The 17,660-nt window shown below is 39.1% G+C and overlaps 1 protein-coding gene across 19 annotated transcripts in view; it reads right to left on the bottom strand.

Annotated features, from left to right (window-relative positions):
- LOC109421864 (putative uncharacterized protein DDB_G0282133) overlaps positions 1–17,660 on the bottom strand; it is a 539,561-nt gene that overhangs the window by 73,435 nt on the left and 448,466 nt on the right. The gene's annotated exons all lie outside the window — the stretch shown is intronic.

Below are 17,660 nucleotides of genomic sequence, written 5' to 3'. Positions count from 1 at the left end.
GAGCAATTATATGCGCGCGCTGATGTTTTATTTCTTCAAATGGCTCCAATTCAACTCGAGAGAGCTGCTGGCCATGTCGAGCCTAGATGTACACACCACTACTCCACACGAAGAGCTCTGCTGGTACACAACAACATTTTACTACATACCTACTATACTAGTCATCATCGGTGCAGCAAAACAGCTGGTGCGTTTTTTTCTTCCGAACCATCCACTGCCGCCACCATAAGCCCATTCAAAGATCTGCTCATAATCTCGATTTCGATTAAGCCTACCCTCATAAACCTTCGTGGCCCAGAGCGGGGTGAGGAGAGGGAGAAGGGAACACGGAACAGCCCAAAAAACAACCTGATCCGGAAAGCGACAAACAACGATCGGCACGAAATTAGGTATTGCACAACTTTTCGGTGCATTTGGCTGCTGTAGTTGCTAGACGCGGTTCTTGCATCAGTCAGGGGGAACATTTTCTCTTTTGTTTTTCGAATCGAAAATCCGTGCAAATTAGTCAAACTCATGGAATCAAATTTTATGACTCGATTTGGAGACATCGTTAAAAAGTTATAAGCCAATTTTCATTGCATTTTTTTATTGCCCAGCTATTTTTAGATATTCATGGATTTCACTGATTAGGGTCCATATAACTGAAACGGTATTTAAAACGCTCGGACATTCAAACCTTGCTACAATTGATTCTCGTGACGGTCCTGGGGTTTTCCATCACTAAAGACTTGTTTAGAACATCTTCGTACCAATGCAGGAACTGGAGGATTGATAAAGAAAGCTCGCGGTAAATCACTGTGGAATTGCTCAAAAACCACTAAACTTAGAAGCAGGCACTGCCCCAGTTTAAACGAGATTTTGAAAAGAAAGTGATAAAGATTATAGAAACTACTTACATACATATCTACATACATTTCCCAGTTTTTCCGACCGTATGGGTTCGTCGCTTAAAATCTCGTTGAAATCTCTAACGGTAAATCTTCCCACTGGATATGAGATTACAAAGATGAAAACCGCGTCCATAATGAAGCAATCACTAAGACGAAAAAATGAAATGATTGCAATCCACGCACAACTTCAACTAGACTATAGGGCACTGCACTGTTTTGATTTTGTATGGGATTTTGACGTTTCGTGGCCTTGTTGTTTACAAAATTTCTGTAAGAGTGAAAGAGAAGGAGCTAATTTCATGCACTGCCCTATTAACATTCTTGTCTGTACTGTAAAGGTGCCATTAGGCTGTTGGTCATAATGACAAATATTTGCCATTGCAGTCCGACATTCATCCGAGGTTGCCATGATTCACGTTGTGTTGGTCATTTGTTGGGCTCTCAAGTTGCAATTCCTCAATAAGGATTTTTTTTTTTGGTTCTTTTATCAGAGTTATGCAGTTTTGTAATAATAATGTTGAACCGATTTTCATAGAAGAGATAGGGAATCGCGCCACTTGGGCGGTGGCAACTATATTCGTCTGTTTTCCACTATAACTCAGTCAAATTTGAACCAATTGACAAAACTTTTGGAATGTGGTGAGATAGGTATAGTATCTACCCGTGTACAACATTTCAAGTCAATTGGTTTCAAATTGCCTGAGTTATAGTGGAAAATATAGAAGCCACCGCCCAAGTGGCGCGATACCCTAGTTGGTTAAAACCGAATAAAAAATCAATAAGTAAAACGCTAGGGCCCCAATAGTCACAGCTGTTAAGGCATGGATACTAATCATGGCCATGCTGAGGGTAACGGGAACTTTCCTTGACTTACTTGGGCATAGAGTACTTTTGAACCTGCCACCAGAGATGGCATTGCGGATAAAAGAATGTGCACAGTGTATGTAGCTCATTTTAATATTAAAACCGCATGAGATGGCATGCTCCTCAGTGTATGCACAAGAGACACTGAGGAGCATGCCAACTCTGCCTGCCACATTATAAACACATCAGAATGGTGGCAGAAGAAGCTCTCAGTTAACATCTGTGAAAGTGCTCATAGATCACTAGGCTGAGAAGCAGTCTTTGTCCCAGTGAGGACGTAATGCCTAGACGAAGAAGAACGTTAGAACAATATAAATCTCATTTATCGTGGTGGTAATTGACGACATTCTTGCCATTCCTGGTGAAATTTCTTGCATAACCGCTGGAAGGGAGTTACCCTAGATTTGAAATACCCTGTGAAAGCCTCCATTTAAGTAAAAAATACAAAAAAAAAAACAATACAAAATGTTGGAACTCTGACATTTGTTTTGGAATTTTTAGTGTACCCATTTTTTTTATTTCTTTATAGGGTTACAATTTTATGATAGGATGGTCCAAAACTTCAAGAATTTTTAAAACTAAAAAAAATCATAACTATTGATTCAATTTACCGATTTTGAACTTCTTCACTCGTTTGAAAGCTAATGAATTATTATTTTAGGAAAAATACATTGAAAGGCTCAAAATGTATTTTTGTGTAAACAATTTTTCGTGGTCTCGGTAGCAAAGTGGTACCCTGGTTTCATATTTTTATTAGAAAACTCAGAAAATTTGGAGTAACATATATTAAAATCAGAATTTACGTTTTTTCAGTTTTTGAAATATATTTATAGAAGAGGTAGAAGGCCCCGTAACGTGGGTAGATCACCTTATAATGGTGCGTTACGGTGTAAGATCTACCATAACAAATTCTGCTCTTGCAATTTTTTAGCTTTGTTAAAATTCCAAGATCATAATTTGTTCGACTTTTTTTTGTATTATGTTTTTCATTGTTAATAAACCATTTGTTTCAGGAGGATTCAGGTATTTTTTGTCTGTGTATAGAGTAGAGAGATTTATTTCCGTAAATTATGTAACTGTTTTGAGCCTATCACCATTTAATACTATTTTCTATTTCAGATGTACAAGCGGGCAACCCTGCAGTCGGGAAGACGAAACACCCTTCTTATTTTTTGCAGCGACCTTATCATTCGGTGTCGGGTAGACCACGTTGTCCGTGTCGTTTTTATTCGAGCCGAGTGTCGTAATGTCGCGGGTGTGGGTGCGTTTTTTTTTAGAAAAATTGATTTTTTTTTTCGGATCGCCAACCATGGTTTTTTTTCTCGTTTTATGCGATCTAGTTTTTTTTTTGGGTAAACTGGGATATTTTTTGTTGTTGTGTAACGCGATTTTTTTGTTTATTTTATTATTATTTTTTGTTTATTTTGTTATTTTTCGAGTCACCAATTTTTTTCCCTTGCGTGTTAAACATTTATTGCAAAGTTCCGATGACCCTGGAGGGATCGGTTCTGCTTGTGCCTCGCACTGGTCCGAAACATACTTATTTATACAATAAATAGAAAAAAATATCTTTTGATTTTATTTTCTTCAGCTGAGATGTTTTTTTTTCGCGTTTTTTTTCGTTTTTTTTATGTAAACTGAGGTTTTTTTTTCGAATCACGGTTTTTTTTCACGCGTTTCAAACATCTATTGTAATGTTCCGATGACCCCGGAGGGATCGGTTCTGCTTGGGCCTCTTACTGAGCAGAAACATAATTATTTAAACAATAAATAGAAAAAAAAATCGGGATGAACCTGCCTACGGCAGAAAATCCCAGAATAAAAAAAGAAAAAAAAAATCTCTTTTGATTGCCGGCTTTCAAAAGATTAAATTTTAACCAACTAAACAACCAATGCCGTGGGTCCATCGCCAGCTTTTCAGGCGAATCCTTGACCTACATAATACATCTCCCAACCTCCCACTCCGTAGTACTTATGGGAGTGTCACTGAGTCGGAGGCCTCTTAAATAAGTGCTACGCAACATTTCCTTCCCCTATCCCAAGATACGGTAAAGATGGGCGTGGCCGGGAATAATGACATTAGTGCTTTTGGTATTCTTGCATAAGATTGGAGCGAAGTTAACTCCCTAGCTTTGCTCCGAAAAGCAAACCGAGCAAGATTAGCAAAAGGTACATGAATGTTGTTAGTATCCAATCTACGAAGTATACCGTAACTACGCTAACGCTAACGCTATATTTATAGAAGAGGTAGAAGCTTAAAAATGATTCAAAGGAGCATCCATTAAGAACGTTACGATAAAATAGGAAATTAATCTGTCGTATATGAAAGAGTGCAAATGACATGTTTGATGGCCTTCCAGGTTTCAATTGTTCTTCCTCATCACAGTCGATGATGAAGAGACGCCTGTAAGATAGACGGTTCTATAACATTTTCTGGATACCCCATTTCCCGGAGACATTTTCCGGAATATCGTATTTCCCGGAAAACAATTTTCCGGAATGCCCTATTTTCCAGAATGATCCATTTCCCGGAAAAACAATTCTAGGAAATCCTGATATCTCAAAGTGTTTTGGTGTCTTTAAACATGATCTGATCCGAAGTAACATTTTTTAGTCAAATAGACTAGAATAAGTTCTAAAAGCTATCATAAAACCAAAATAAAATAGCTTGATTTATCGACTATAATGTTTTCCCAGAAAACTGTGTATTAGTCCAAAGAGCGTAGTGATTAGTCTATCTGTATCTGTTTGTTTGTTAATGGAATCGTTGTCGTTGCTGATGGGTATCATCTCTAGAATCGGGAGAGTGATTTTCTTGTACGTCCGATCAACTATTCGTGTAGTCTCGTAGATAAACCTATGGTCGTGGTCGATGCAGTGGGCCAAGAGAGTTGTTTTTTCTCTGAGTGCTCTCACTGGTTCATCTGCATATGTATGACCTAAGTCAGCTGACTCCAATAGGTTCTCCAGTTGATTGAGATTGCTCCGATGGCCCGACAATCTCTTCTTCAGTAGATTGCCGGTCATATCGATGCAGCATTTCTCAAGCGACTAAGCTCAAAATACAATTGCTATCATTTTCATTAACCCTCGAGTGATCGCGCTGTTGTATTCTGTACAACACAAGGGGGAAGACAGCTCAACGCAGGGCTACACTTTGTTGATTGTGCAACTCAGAGCTGCTCACATTTTGCTCTCTGAAGCTTGTTGTGTATGGCTACTTCGATCTAAATTTGTTGAACCCACAGGTACAAGACTGACGTTTTCATTTGAGTTGTGGCGTGGATGCAATTGAATATAAATCTGGTTTCCCAGAATACTTTCGCTGACACCGTTTAGCGCCGTCAGGAATGTGGCTTCCTTTCATAACTATGTTAGCAAGTTACGACTGTTGTCCTTGTTTCTACGTTTGACTTTTCGTAATGAAAATTTGATGAGTTTTACAAATTGAGCGATTCCATTTGAGGTCCATACCTAGCATAAGAGGCAACATGGTTTTGTGTCACATTTCCACCTCCCAAGCACATCTTTATGCTTAATGTTTATTAAGATGTGGAGAGACCGCTGTTACCTACTCAACCCGCGAACTACTTTTAGGTATAGATCAGCACAAGTTTTTTGGAGACGATAAGTACTTCTGAAAGTCTGAACCGGAATCAACTATATGAAATATTCGCACTAAATTTTGCCAGAATTTATATGGTGTATGTATTTGATATGTAACTACATGTTTTAGATTATGCACACTAATCCGTTAGACCCTTGGTTAGACCTCACTCCGGCCGCTTAGCCGGACAGTATCCCGACGAGCCTCAATAAGAAAATCCCGTCAACGACGTCCTAAAAGTGTTGCTGTAGAATCTGGGGTCAGGTCCAACTTGTTCCAGCGAAGTGAGATACATTTGGATAAGATTCCCACGACTGGTGGATCTTGGTCGATTTATTTTCTCATCGAAGTTGTTTATTGTCAGCAGCCGTATCAACGTAGGTTGCTATGTACATTCGAAAATCGAGTAACACAAGTTGTTCAGAGCTGCTCAAAGAGTAGCTCAAGAGTACAACACGTATAAAAAAAAATCTCGCTTTTTGTATTCAGCATTAGCGTGGTGCTGGCGGTGATGGCCAACCGCGTTGATAACGGAAGGTTGAATATCATTCCTTCTTTTGTTTTAAGGCTATTCTTTCAAATACCTAGTATATTTTGAAATTACAGCTGCCAAAATTGTCATTGACATTTTCCTTTCTGTTAATTCAAGCTGTAGTGATAAACCTGTCGTTATCATAACAGCCAGCATTCTTTTTATGTTTTTTTGAAGATTAAAACATAACGCTGAAATAAATTCCTCAATGAATACCATTCTAACCAAAAATGAGACAATTATTGTACATCGACATAGAAATGTTGATTTTTTTTTAATCTGAAAATGCAACGATAACAGATTTTCGGAAAATGTTCCATTCCGGGAAATGTCTTATTGCGGGAAATGTACCATTTCGGAAAATGGGATTCCGGAAAACGGGTTTCCGAGAAATGTTTTCCGGGAAATGTCTTTCTGGGAAATGATTTTTCGGGAAATGTCATAGAAGCCGTACGAGTTGGAGGGTCTCAGATTTTCATTAAACTTTTTCCACAGGCAGGGCTCATGGTTATATGAACAAAAAAAACAGAAGAAAAATCAGGGTCGCCTATTTTCCCGGATTTTTTTTGTTTTCCCCTGACACTATTTACTTTAAAAAATCAAAACACAAGAACGGAGCATCGTAGAAACAATGTTTTTTTTTTTTAAATCAAATCAAATTTTCTCAGAAATCAAAATAAAAATATGAAGTGGAAAAAGTTTTCCACAGTTGAGAAAATTCGTAAAAAAAGCAGGAAAAAATAAGCTCGAACTCGTGCAATATTTTCAAAAAAATATTTTTGAGGAGGTTATTTCATAAGCTTTGATCGCTGAAGTTATGTCCATTTTTTTTTTGAAAAATGTCCAAATGTGCCATATAAGTAAAAATCATAACTCAAGAACGAAGCATCGTAGAATCGTTGAGAAAATTCATAAAAAAAAGCCGGAAAAACTATGCTTGAACTCGCGGAAAATTAAAGGTGATTTCATAAGCTTTGATCGCTGAAACTTTTGGAATGCATTTTTTTCGTTCTTGAGTTCAGGGATAGGGTGCGACTCAAAACTCTTTGCGTGCCGCACACGCTGCTACGAGACAGCACAACAAACTAGAAGGAGACGAGTACGCGCAATCGGTTGTGTGTTACTCGCTTACTTTGCCGCGCGCTGGAGCTCTCCTGTCTCTCACGCTTTGTCGTATGCACTCTCTCGGTGCTTGTCTCCGTGCTTTGCACTTGGCTTGATACTACGCATGATTGGAAAAAAAAAAATTGAATCAAACGACCTATCACTTGTCAACCCTTGACAAGCTTAACAACTTTGCCGAAAACACAAACTCTTAAATTAATTTATTAGGTGAATTTTTCTGTTTGGAGACAAGCACAGTCCCAAGCACCGTGCATTACTCCCTGCGCCGTAGAGCTAGTGCTGCGATTGTCTCTCGCACAATTACGAAAGCACTCTCACTCATACGTCTCTGTCTCTCGGCAAAACGGGAGACAAGCACTTGAGATTGTGTGAAGCACACGCTTTTTTCGCACCGCACGGTGCATGCCGCCAATCCCTGCTTGAGTTATGGACAGTGTTGAAAATTTCATTTCGTCAAATCTAAATTCAATCACCTACAGATCATTTTAGAAGCTGAACCTGAGAATATGGTATATAAAAACTAGTGCGGCTAGACCAGTTCTGCAAGAAAGTCACGGAAAAACTGCTATTTTTCGAATATTTAAGGTAAATGTCACGGACTACCTTCGAAAAATGCGAAATGATATTCACGGTGAATATCATTTGGCATTTTTCACAGGTAGTGCGCATAAGCGTAACTAGGTCATAGCTCTAGGGGGGGCCAAGGCCATGTCGATATTGATTTTTTATACTAAAAAGATACTTTTTGCCTGAATTGTGTGATTTTTTTTCGAAATGGATTATTCTGGAGGGGGCCAGGCCCCCCTGGCCACCCCCTATTTACGCCAATGGTAGTGCGTTTACCTTAAATATTCGAAAAATAGCAGTTTTTCCGTGACTTTCTTGCAGAACTGGTCTAGCCGCACAAGTTTTTCATATATCATATTCTTAGGTTTAGCTTCTAAAATGAGCTGTAGGTGGTTGAATTTAGATATGACGAAATGAAATTTTCAGCACTGGTTATGGACAATTTTGTGAAAAATGACCATATACCCAGGGGACTGTTATGGTCTTCTTGTTTTCTTACCCAGCATTAAAACTATGCTGCTGTGTTAAAAGATAGGTTGTCAGCTTGAGCCGTACGCTTGAGCCGCAGTTATGTTGGCTACGAAAACATTGCATTGGGGGGATAGGGATGCCACTTCCTTGCATATACCATCAGGGTACCAGATTCCGCTCATCGAAGACCAGTTTTTCAGAAAAACATCATCTGTTGAATGACTGTTTAGCCAATTTGTAATGTTTTTCCATTTTATGTAAGTTCAATCTAAGTATAATCAGATACAAATCAAGACTTATGTAGAACTTTTCATAAAAGTATGATTTTATTACATTTGGTGTGAGACCACAGTGGTCCTAATTCCACTCACGAACAAATTTATGCCATCTTTTAAATAGACTTTTGCGGAAAATTGCATTATTTTTGCAATTCTATGTTTTTACAATTATTTTTTCCTGTTCCGTAGGAGTGCATAATAGGGGTTAAACACACTGTGTACTAAATCGGCAGATTTTACGGTTTTGACGTATTTTTTTGCGTGAGTGGTTATTGGAACACATGAAATTACCTACAGCTTTTTTGGGCCCAATAGCCGCTCAAAAAATGTCATTGTTTTGTTTTTAAAATTTATGTTATCCGGTAAATATTGCATAAAATGGCTTTGCTCTCGTCTAATTTATATTGACCAAGAATATCAGCACCGAAAAGAGTATATTTATGCGTGTAAACTTGATTTTTGCATCAGTGAGCGGCTATTGGGTCATGAGCGGCTACTGGTACACTGACGGTAATAATGGCTTACACAATTATCAAAGTCATAGGCGTCATAAGCATGCTTTTGAAATGTTACAAATATTTATGAAAATTTTCAGCAACATTTTTTGTAAAAAAGACGTTTTTGAAAACTAATCAGGTCTTTCTTGAGTTCCTCTGAAATCTCTCTGGAAACACCTTCGGAATTTCTACAAGATTTCCTACCGGATTTATTTCATGAGTATTCCATTTTCTTTGGATTTGGTGTGTCGGACAATAAAAATGCACCATTTTTTCCCTACACAGAAATTCTGAAAACTACACTTGACGTTAATTTTGGAACGTTTAAATTTCCATTTCATGTCATTCGCTTTTACATTTCTTGTTAGCAAAATTGTAAGCAAGCTCCATACTGCAGAAAACCTGTAATTTAACAATCCGATGGAGAATTGTGTTGAAAGCGATGGAGGTCATTTGTTACAGCGAACTCGATGTAACAATTCTGAACTGTGTACCAATTAATTTTATTTTTTTTTCAGCCGATTGATTTCATTTGTATGTGACGAACTCCAACATACTTCAAAAAATATTGAGAAGTCATGCATTACTAATTGATTCAATAGTAGCAGATGGTAGAATGTTGTCAACTAGGTTGTCAATAAAATTGCATTAGAATAAAAAAATTATGGCAACAAATTATGTCGGCAAATCATTTTAATGTTCTTGGCGAATTTATTCCTTGTGTTTTATATTTTTGTTTTGGCGTTTTTTTTTTAATTGTGAAAATTCAAGTTAACGCCAAACCTTTACAAAATTTTAGTAGACTGACAGAGACATGACATTTCAAAGTTGACTAGTTTGTAGAGGAAACAGTTTTGATGCATTTTAATTTTTCGATACTGTATATAGGGACTCCAGGAATTCTTTCTGAGAATCCTACAGGAGTTCCTTCGGTAAATCTTCCAGTAGTTCTTTTTACATGGAGGACTCACATTTCTTTCCAAAAACCCTCCAAGAGGGGATCTTCCAAGAGCTTTTTCTTCTAGTCTTTCTTTTTGGGATTCTTTCAAGTGTTTCTTCTGGAGTTTCTTATCAAAATCCTCCAGGAACTCCATCTGAGAATCCTGAATGAGTTCCTGAAAAAATCCCTGATGGAACTTCTGAAGGATTTTTTGGAGAAATCGCCAGGAAGAATCCAGATGAATTCACAGAAGGCATTCGTGGAGCAGGAATGCTGAAGGAATTTTCAGTAAGAAGACCAGTAGTGTAGTTGCCACAATACAGAAAAACTTAAAAGAAATAAAGAAAAGATAGCTAGATTATCCGATTCAAGTCTCCAAATAAACAAGCCCAAGTGCGACGGGAAAGCAGAGTGTTTAACAGATCTGAGATTGGCAAAATTTCCGATGATTGCAACAGCAGCAACACCATGTTAAAGGGTCTAGGTTCGATTTCCTATTTTAAAATTTGATTGACTTCCTAATATTGTTATAACTTTGAAAGTATCCGAAGAACACTAAGCTAAAAAGTAGATTCTGCCCATGTTGGCAAGTCACAACGAGGGAAAAGAAGAACTTTAAAGTCGAGTAGAGACGATTCGTACTAGAGTGGAGAAGGGTTTTCATTCGACATAGATCGAACGGAATCAGTTACATCTCCAATCAATTTTTGTACTGAATCTACAAAAACATAAATACCGAAAAATAACTTAAAACGGCATGCAGTTACCTGAGCCGTAAGCATGCCCAATTCCTCAGCATAAATTTACATAAAATCGACAACATTGGTATGTACATTTCGGATCGATACCGCAACCATCAGCTGCATATTACATCCATGTACCCAATGTTCGAGAAACCACTGGAATGAGAGAGCGAGTTCATCGCTAACGTGATTAGTGCCTAAACGAAATAGCGGTTGATTATGCATCACTAGAGCGTGGATGAAGCACTATCACAATACCAACCAGCCCCAGCCCAGCAATGCGCCGCAGCAACATTGAAAAATTGAAAGATTGTATCATGATCATTTGCGCGCGCGCCTTAGATCTTGGGCTCTCTAGCTGTTGTAGCTTCGATGGCGGGCGGCCGATCGGTAGTAGGAATGCAACAGCGGGCTCCTTAAAATTTGCCATACCTTCTTGCCTGGCCTCTGGGACGGCCAGTCAGTGTCTGAATGTTCAATTTAGCGGCCATTAATCTTTCTCGGAGATGTGGTGCCTCGTCTCACTATCGTCATCAGCGTGCCGCACATGTGGGAGTTCCGTCAGTTTAGGTGGTATAAGTCGATCTTGTGAAATTTACAGAGCAGTTCATAGCTCTAGAATGTAAAAAAAGTTATTTTGCTGCTTGTCACAAAAATTACCCATCTCGACATAATATTGTCTTCAAAATACAGAAAATATGTATAGAAAGTTAAACGGAACAGCATTTCACTATCATAAGATAGAACAACGAAATAATTTTCACCAGCTAGATCGCAACCATTACCCCATGTGCGTCGGATATTGTTCATATGTACGTGAGATGATGAAGCGGAGAAAAATATTTTCCACTTATTTGGCGATCGGAGACGTGATGATAAGCGCCAGGTGAAATGGAAAACGCGAAGCAGACGAGGAAAACTGGATTGGCTTGAGTTCACTTCCCTTCGCCACTTTCCCAAGCTGACGCGATCTACACCGGAAGTTGGTTGTTTGTAAACACTGAGGCGGTGGTGATCGCTGCTGATGTGGGATGATGATTGATGAGGTTTCATTGTGTAATTGCTTTCGGACCGCGCCGCGCAGTGCCCAAATTGAGTAAAATAGGTACATTTGTTCCGGCTTAAATGGACACTTTGTTTGAGCAAGTGATACAACCAGATTTAAAGGTTTTAATGATAAAAAGTCAATTTGCTGTCAGCGTTTAGAATCCAGCCTTGGCTCATTCAATTGTACCCCTTGTAATTATGTCTCAATGTTTCATAAAATAAAAGAAAGAGAAAAACACACCATCGATGAACATTTGACGTCACAAGATGAAATTTCTTCACCTTCACCGAATGGAGAAGATGAGATGAAAAGAGGCAGCCATCGATGATTATAATTGACAGTTGCATGTCGCTCAATTAACAGTTTTTCCCTGAGCATACGATAGCTTTTTGGGTTTTTACTTTCGTAGACTTTTTAATTTCCTAATTGTTTCTAAGGCACTAGGCCAACAGCTCGCACTTGACAGATTAAAAAAAGAGACAATTGGGCTTTATGCGGACAAGTTCACTGTGCCGCTTGCCTTTTTTACTTTCATTCTCTTTAATGGTGTAGCTATCATCAGCTTATCATATCTCCATTTCCAATTAAAAATAACAATCGGGAACTCCGTATACACAGTGCTATCCACCGAAATTTGTGAGCCTATCCGACTGAGTTGATTTATTTGTATGTGGCAGTGCTGAAAATGTCATTTCAACATATCTAATTTCAACCACCTACAGCTCATTTTAGAACCTGATCCTGAGAATATCGTATATGAAAAACTTGTGCGGATAAATCAGTTTTACAAGAAAGTCACGGAAACCCACTCTTTTTCGAATGTTTAAGGTAAATGTCACAGACTACCTTCGAAAAATGCCAATTGATATTCATGGTGAAACAACACGGAGTCATGGTATATCTACAATGATTCCTGAATGGATTTACCAAATGCTCAAGAACCGATATTGATGGCAAAACTTTTTCCTATTTTGTTTTGATTCTGTGTTTCGTTTCACCCCATTCCATGAGCAGTTTGACGTTCGAACCATTTTTAATTTGAACGATGTGCAGATTATAGGGGGTTAAATTAAAAAGTGTTCAGATTAGATGCGGTCAAACCAACGGGGGTAGACGGTAACCCCAAAAGTCAGTAGTAATGCCAGCCAGTTGGACCCCAGCCAGGTGTCCCGGAAAGCTGGGAAGGGTGGGTCTGGAAAGGCTGGCTCGTCCTGGATGGAAGGGAACAAGCGGTTGCGTTGTTGGGCCCTCAGCAAGGAGTATCAGAAGGCCGGCTTCAGAAGCACGTTATCCTCTATTTGGGACATTTGTGCCATAGCCATAATAAAAGCCTTTTCATCGTCTACCTGAGGAAAAAGAAGGAAATAAGGAAAAGGATGGGGATAGGGACAGGTAGGGAAATAGGAAAAGATACCCTGGAGGAGTGTACTAACGCATAAACGTATAACAATTGGTTCAAGCAGCACCTTGAAAAGGGTACTGTAGAAACGCATAAAGCGTAAAGAACGCCAATAGGACGGACTTGTTAGAATCCAAAAATGGCCGCCGCAATGGCCGGCTTTGGCACCTACTCACGATTTTGAAAGCACAGATCTCTTCGTAAACAAAACCAGCGAACCTGACCTTCTTATTTAAAGCTTATTACAGGTGAGCAAGAACAGAATAATAAAATGCACTATTGTTTGAAGTTTGCTTCTTGAGATTTGTGCGTCCGAAGTTCTGATGTACTGTTAATGCCGGATTTCAGTTAATCCTTAATCCTTAACCGCAGCGGATTCAGAACTACAGAATATCCTGAATATTCAGGTTTCTGAAGCCTTTTTCACTTAATAAGTGTTTACCGAATACTCGGAAACGCAGTTGCGCAAAAACTGAACAGTTACAAATGAAATGATACGAAGTTCTATAATCGGATTCACAGCTAACACATACAAATGAATCAGTTTGCTGAATATTCGTCATGTGACAGCTGAATCGGCAGTTGCCAGTCAATGCTTTGACCACCATGCTGCAATTTAGCTTTGACAGATTTGTTAGATACTTTGCCACCCTTGGAAATGGCTCAGTACTATACATTTTTGTTTGACGACATGACTATTCTAACAATGTTTGTGTTGAGTAGCAGCCCAGATGTCAATCTGAAGCTTTACTCAACACTTCTATACCGGAATAGCTGGTTCAGGGCCAATGAAGTCTTGTGATGCTCCAGTGCGAGCTAACTCGTCAGAAATGGAAAAATGGCCAGATACCAACAAAAGGTGAGCAAAGTTAGCTTAATCAGCTCCTCGATTTGAGTTCATCAAGCGATAACTATCTTCGACCTAGAGTTAGGCAAATCATGAGCTTTAATAGCAGCCTGGCTATCTGAACAAAAGAATATTACTTTGCCCATCACGTGCTAATTGCACTTCGCACATAAGGCGAAACTGGAAGCATTTCCTCACTTTTTGGTTTTTAATTTTTTTATTAAAAAACGAAGCAATATTTTCAAAATCGGTTTTCGTACACAGTTAGAGGAAGGATCAAGGTATCTCCTAATTTTTTTCAGGTGGAAAATGTTTTTCAGTTTTAAGGAAACCATTTTTGAATGATTTTTTTTTTAAATGTGATTTTTGAAAAATTGGTCAAAGTTCAAAATCAAAAACCACAAAAATGAGAAACTGCGTCCAGTTTCGCCATAAGAGCAAAGATTTCGGCCTGAAAAACGGTGCAGTGTCTACCAAGTGAGCGAGACTGATACAGCCTTAGCTCACGAAAATAAACACCAGCACCTTCTCGACCTTGAAGAAGGGTGCCATATTTATGAGCTTCGTGGTCGTGCGGTTAGTGGCGTCAGTCGTCTGGCCGTTTGGTAAGCCTCGGAATGTGGGTTCGATTTCCGCTTTAGTCAGGGAAAATTTTTCGTCAAACGAAAAATTCTCCACTGGACCACTGGGTGTTTCGTGTTTTGTCCGTTGTCTCACGTTTTGTGATTTTTCAGTCTGTGCAACCTCTGGTTGAAGACGGTGCAGTGTTTTTTTTTGTGTTAAAAAAGCGGTGGCAAGACTCTCCCTTGGGGGCATCCATAAACACTCAATTTTCTAATAGCTGCTAGACGCAAAGTCGAAAAGCGATGTCAGTTTTTGAGCATTTGGTGAATCCGATTGGAAATCATTGGAGATATATCATGACCTCGTGCGGCTTCCAATATGGCATCGAAAGACACGTTGGCAAAAGCATCCTCGATATCAATGAAAACACCCAAGCAGGATTGCTTTTGAGCGAATGCCTTCTCGGTATCGTAAACAAACTTGCGTGAAAGAGTCACAGTGGACTTTCCAGATTGGTGGGCATGTTGGTTTACACGAAGAGGCACGTTGCCCAGATATACATCACGAATGTGACGATCCACAATGCGTTCTAAGCATTTCAGAAGAAAAGAGGTCAAACTTATAGGTTTGAAGCTCTTGGCTTCTTCACACGACGTACGACCCACTTTAGGAATAAACTTTACAGTAATATCCCGTCCTTAAAAAATGCTTTGCTAGTCTGTTAGTCCCCCTGAGCCATTTGTACAATTTGTCAATGCAACAATGTCACTTTCCTACTATATGGAAGGCCTCATATATGTTTCCAGTCCATAAGAAGGATACGAAAAGCAACATCAGGAATTATCGAGGGATTACGTCTTTGTGCGCGTGCTCGAAGTTGTTTGAAATTGTATTATCCACCACCTACCTGCTGTCTCGCGTAAACAACTACATCAGTCCAAAGCAACATGGATTTTTCCTGGACGCAGCGTAACGACTAACCTGGTTGAATTTTCATCGCTCTGTGTATGTACTATCGCGCGTGGTAAGCAACTGGACGCCGTGTACACCGATTTGAAAGCTGCTTTGACCACGTCAGTCATTCGATCCTTCTGACTGAACTGGAAAAGCTAGGCGTTTCTGCTTAGCTCGTTGATTGGCTTAGATCGTATCTATGCAACAGAAAACTTGCGGTGAAGATTGGTTCATCTGTCTCGGAATGGTTTACGAACAGCTCTGGTGTTTCTCAAGGAAGCAATTTGGGCCCTCTTTTGTTCTCTCTCTTTTTCAATGACGTCGTCCTTGAAATCGGTGAAAATTTCTGCATTTTGTACGCTGATATGAAAATTTTCATGATAATTGAGGAACTATCTGACTGTGTTCGTTTGCAAAACCTGCTTGATCGGCTTGTCGTTTGGTGCCGGGCCAACAACATGACGCTCAGTATCCCCAAGTGCTCCGTCATAAGTTTCCAACGCAAAAAAGTCCAATTGTGCACGAATATGCCGTGGATGACGAACCACTCCAGCGTGTTGAATCTGTACGTGACCTCGGAGTTATACTAGACAACGAAATTACGTACAAAATGCACTATGAGGAAATTCTCCGGAAAGCTTGTCGCCAGCTATAGGATTTGTGTCTAAAATCACAAGAGAGTTCCGTGACCCGTATACATTGAAGGCTTTGTATGTTTCACTAGTACGACCCATACTGGAAACCTCTTCGATGGTGTGGGACCCATATCATGCCACAATGATTGACCGTATGGAAGCTGTTCAGCGTAAGTTCGTAAGGTTTGCCCTACGCAATCTTCCATGGAATAATCCCTTTAATCTGCCACCGTATGAAGCAAGATGTTGGCTGATAAACATCGAGACATTAGATCATCGAAGGAAAACTGCTAAGGCAGTATTTGTGTTCAAAATCCTGGCCGTTAAAATGGATGCTCCATACCTTCTAGCGTCGTTGGATATAAATGTACCTGCCTATACGCTTCGTTCTAGCGACTTCTTTCGTCTTCCTTGTCGTTTTTATAACTATGATGTGAATGAGCCCATTCGCTCAATGATGAATGTTTTTAATGAAGCATATCCTAATTTTGACTTCGGAATGAATGTGAATAGTTTTAGGAATACTATTGAAGATTCATTAAGACTTATATTTATTGTCAGATGAATTAACTTACAAATAAATAAATAAATACAGTAGTTTTTTTTCCAAAACACGTATGATATAATCAAATCCCTTCTGAAGCAAAATATGATATATTTCCCCTGCTCCAGGATATTTGAAAGGAACGAAACCATTTAGTGCCCACTCAATCGATTCTTTAGTTATATTACTCCGAGCGGATTCCAGAGATTCATATCTACAAGGATAAATATCAGGTTCATCCGAAGATGTGATATCCAAACATCCAGGGAAATGTGTACTGAATAAGCATTCCAGAATTTCCTCATCAGAGGAAGTGAAATCACCATTTGGCAAACGAAGCTCGTTCACTCGGAAACCCCTCTTTTCCAAATTTTGACCACTGATACACAGCTAGTTGATAAACTTACAGTAAAGATTTGAGAATATTTGATGCCCTTTTCAAAAAGTTACAGTGAGTTGTACATTTTTTGAAAAGTCCCCTGTAGAGTGTCAATGGATTGTGAGTATCCATGAAATTCAGCCGTAATCAAATCAGTAAAGAGATCCCAGTTTATTGACCGGGGATTCCTGAAATGCATAGTTCGCAAGTAACATTCAAGTGTTCAAAAAAGAAATAACGATGGTCAGATAAGATTCTTTATCTGACACATGCCAATTGGTCATCTCGCGACTAATTCTACTACTACAGCAAAGCGTTGATACCATGAAGGTTGGGCGGTTGCCTATGTTAAATAATCCAAAATCTGTACTACCGTCAAATGGGGTAACTTGCAACACTTTTCGACTTTGAAGCAATATCATTGAAAATCTAAACATTTGAAACATCCTGTAAAGCATCGTGTACGCTAATTACCCCGAGTAGAATACTATGCAGCACTTGGTTTACCAAAATACGTTGCCACCTAATCAGGAGGTGCGAAATACATGCTTGTTGCAAGTTTCCCCATCTGTGGGGTAACTTGCAACATAGGATATGAAGCTAAGTTAGCTATCATTAAACAGCACTAACATTCTAGTATTTAGTCGTATTGTAAATTTTTGATGTTATGCATTAAACATACCATGAAAAGATGCACACTAACCAATTGACAAATAATTTTTCATGAAAGGATTGATAGTTATTGCAAGTGAGAGTATATTGTTTAGCAACAGGTC

This window comes from Aedes albopictus, chromosome 1 (assembly GCF_035046485.1).
Source record: "Aedes albopictus strain Foshan chromosome 1, AalbF5, whole genome shotgun sequence".
NCBI classification, from domain to species: domain Eukaryota; kingdom Metazoa; phylum Arthropoda; class Insecta; order Diptera; family Culicidae; genus Aedes; species Aedes albopictus.
The sequence above is the reverse complement of the archived record's forward strand: the minus strand, read 5'-3'. Positions and strand labels throughout refer to the sequence as shown.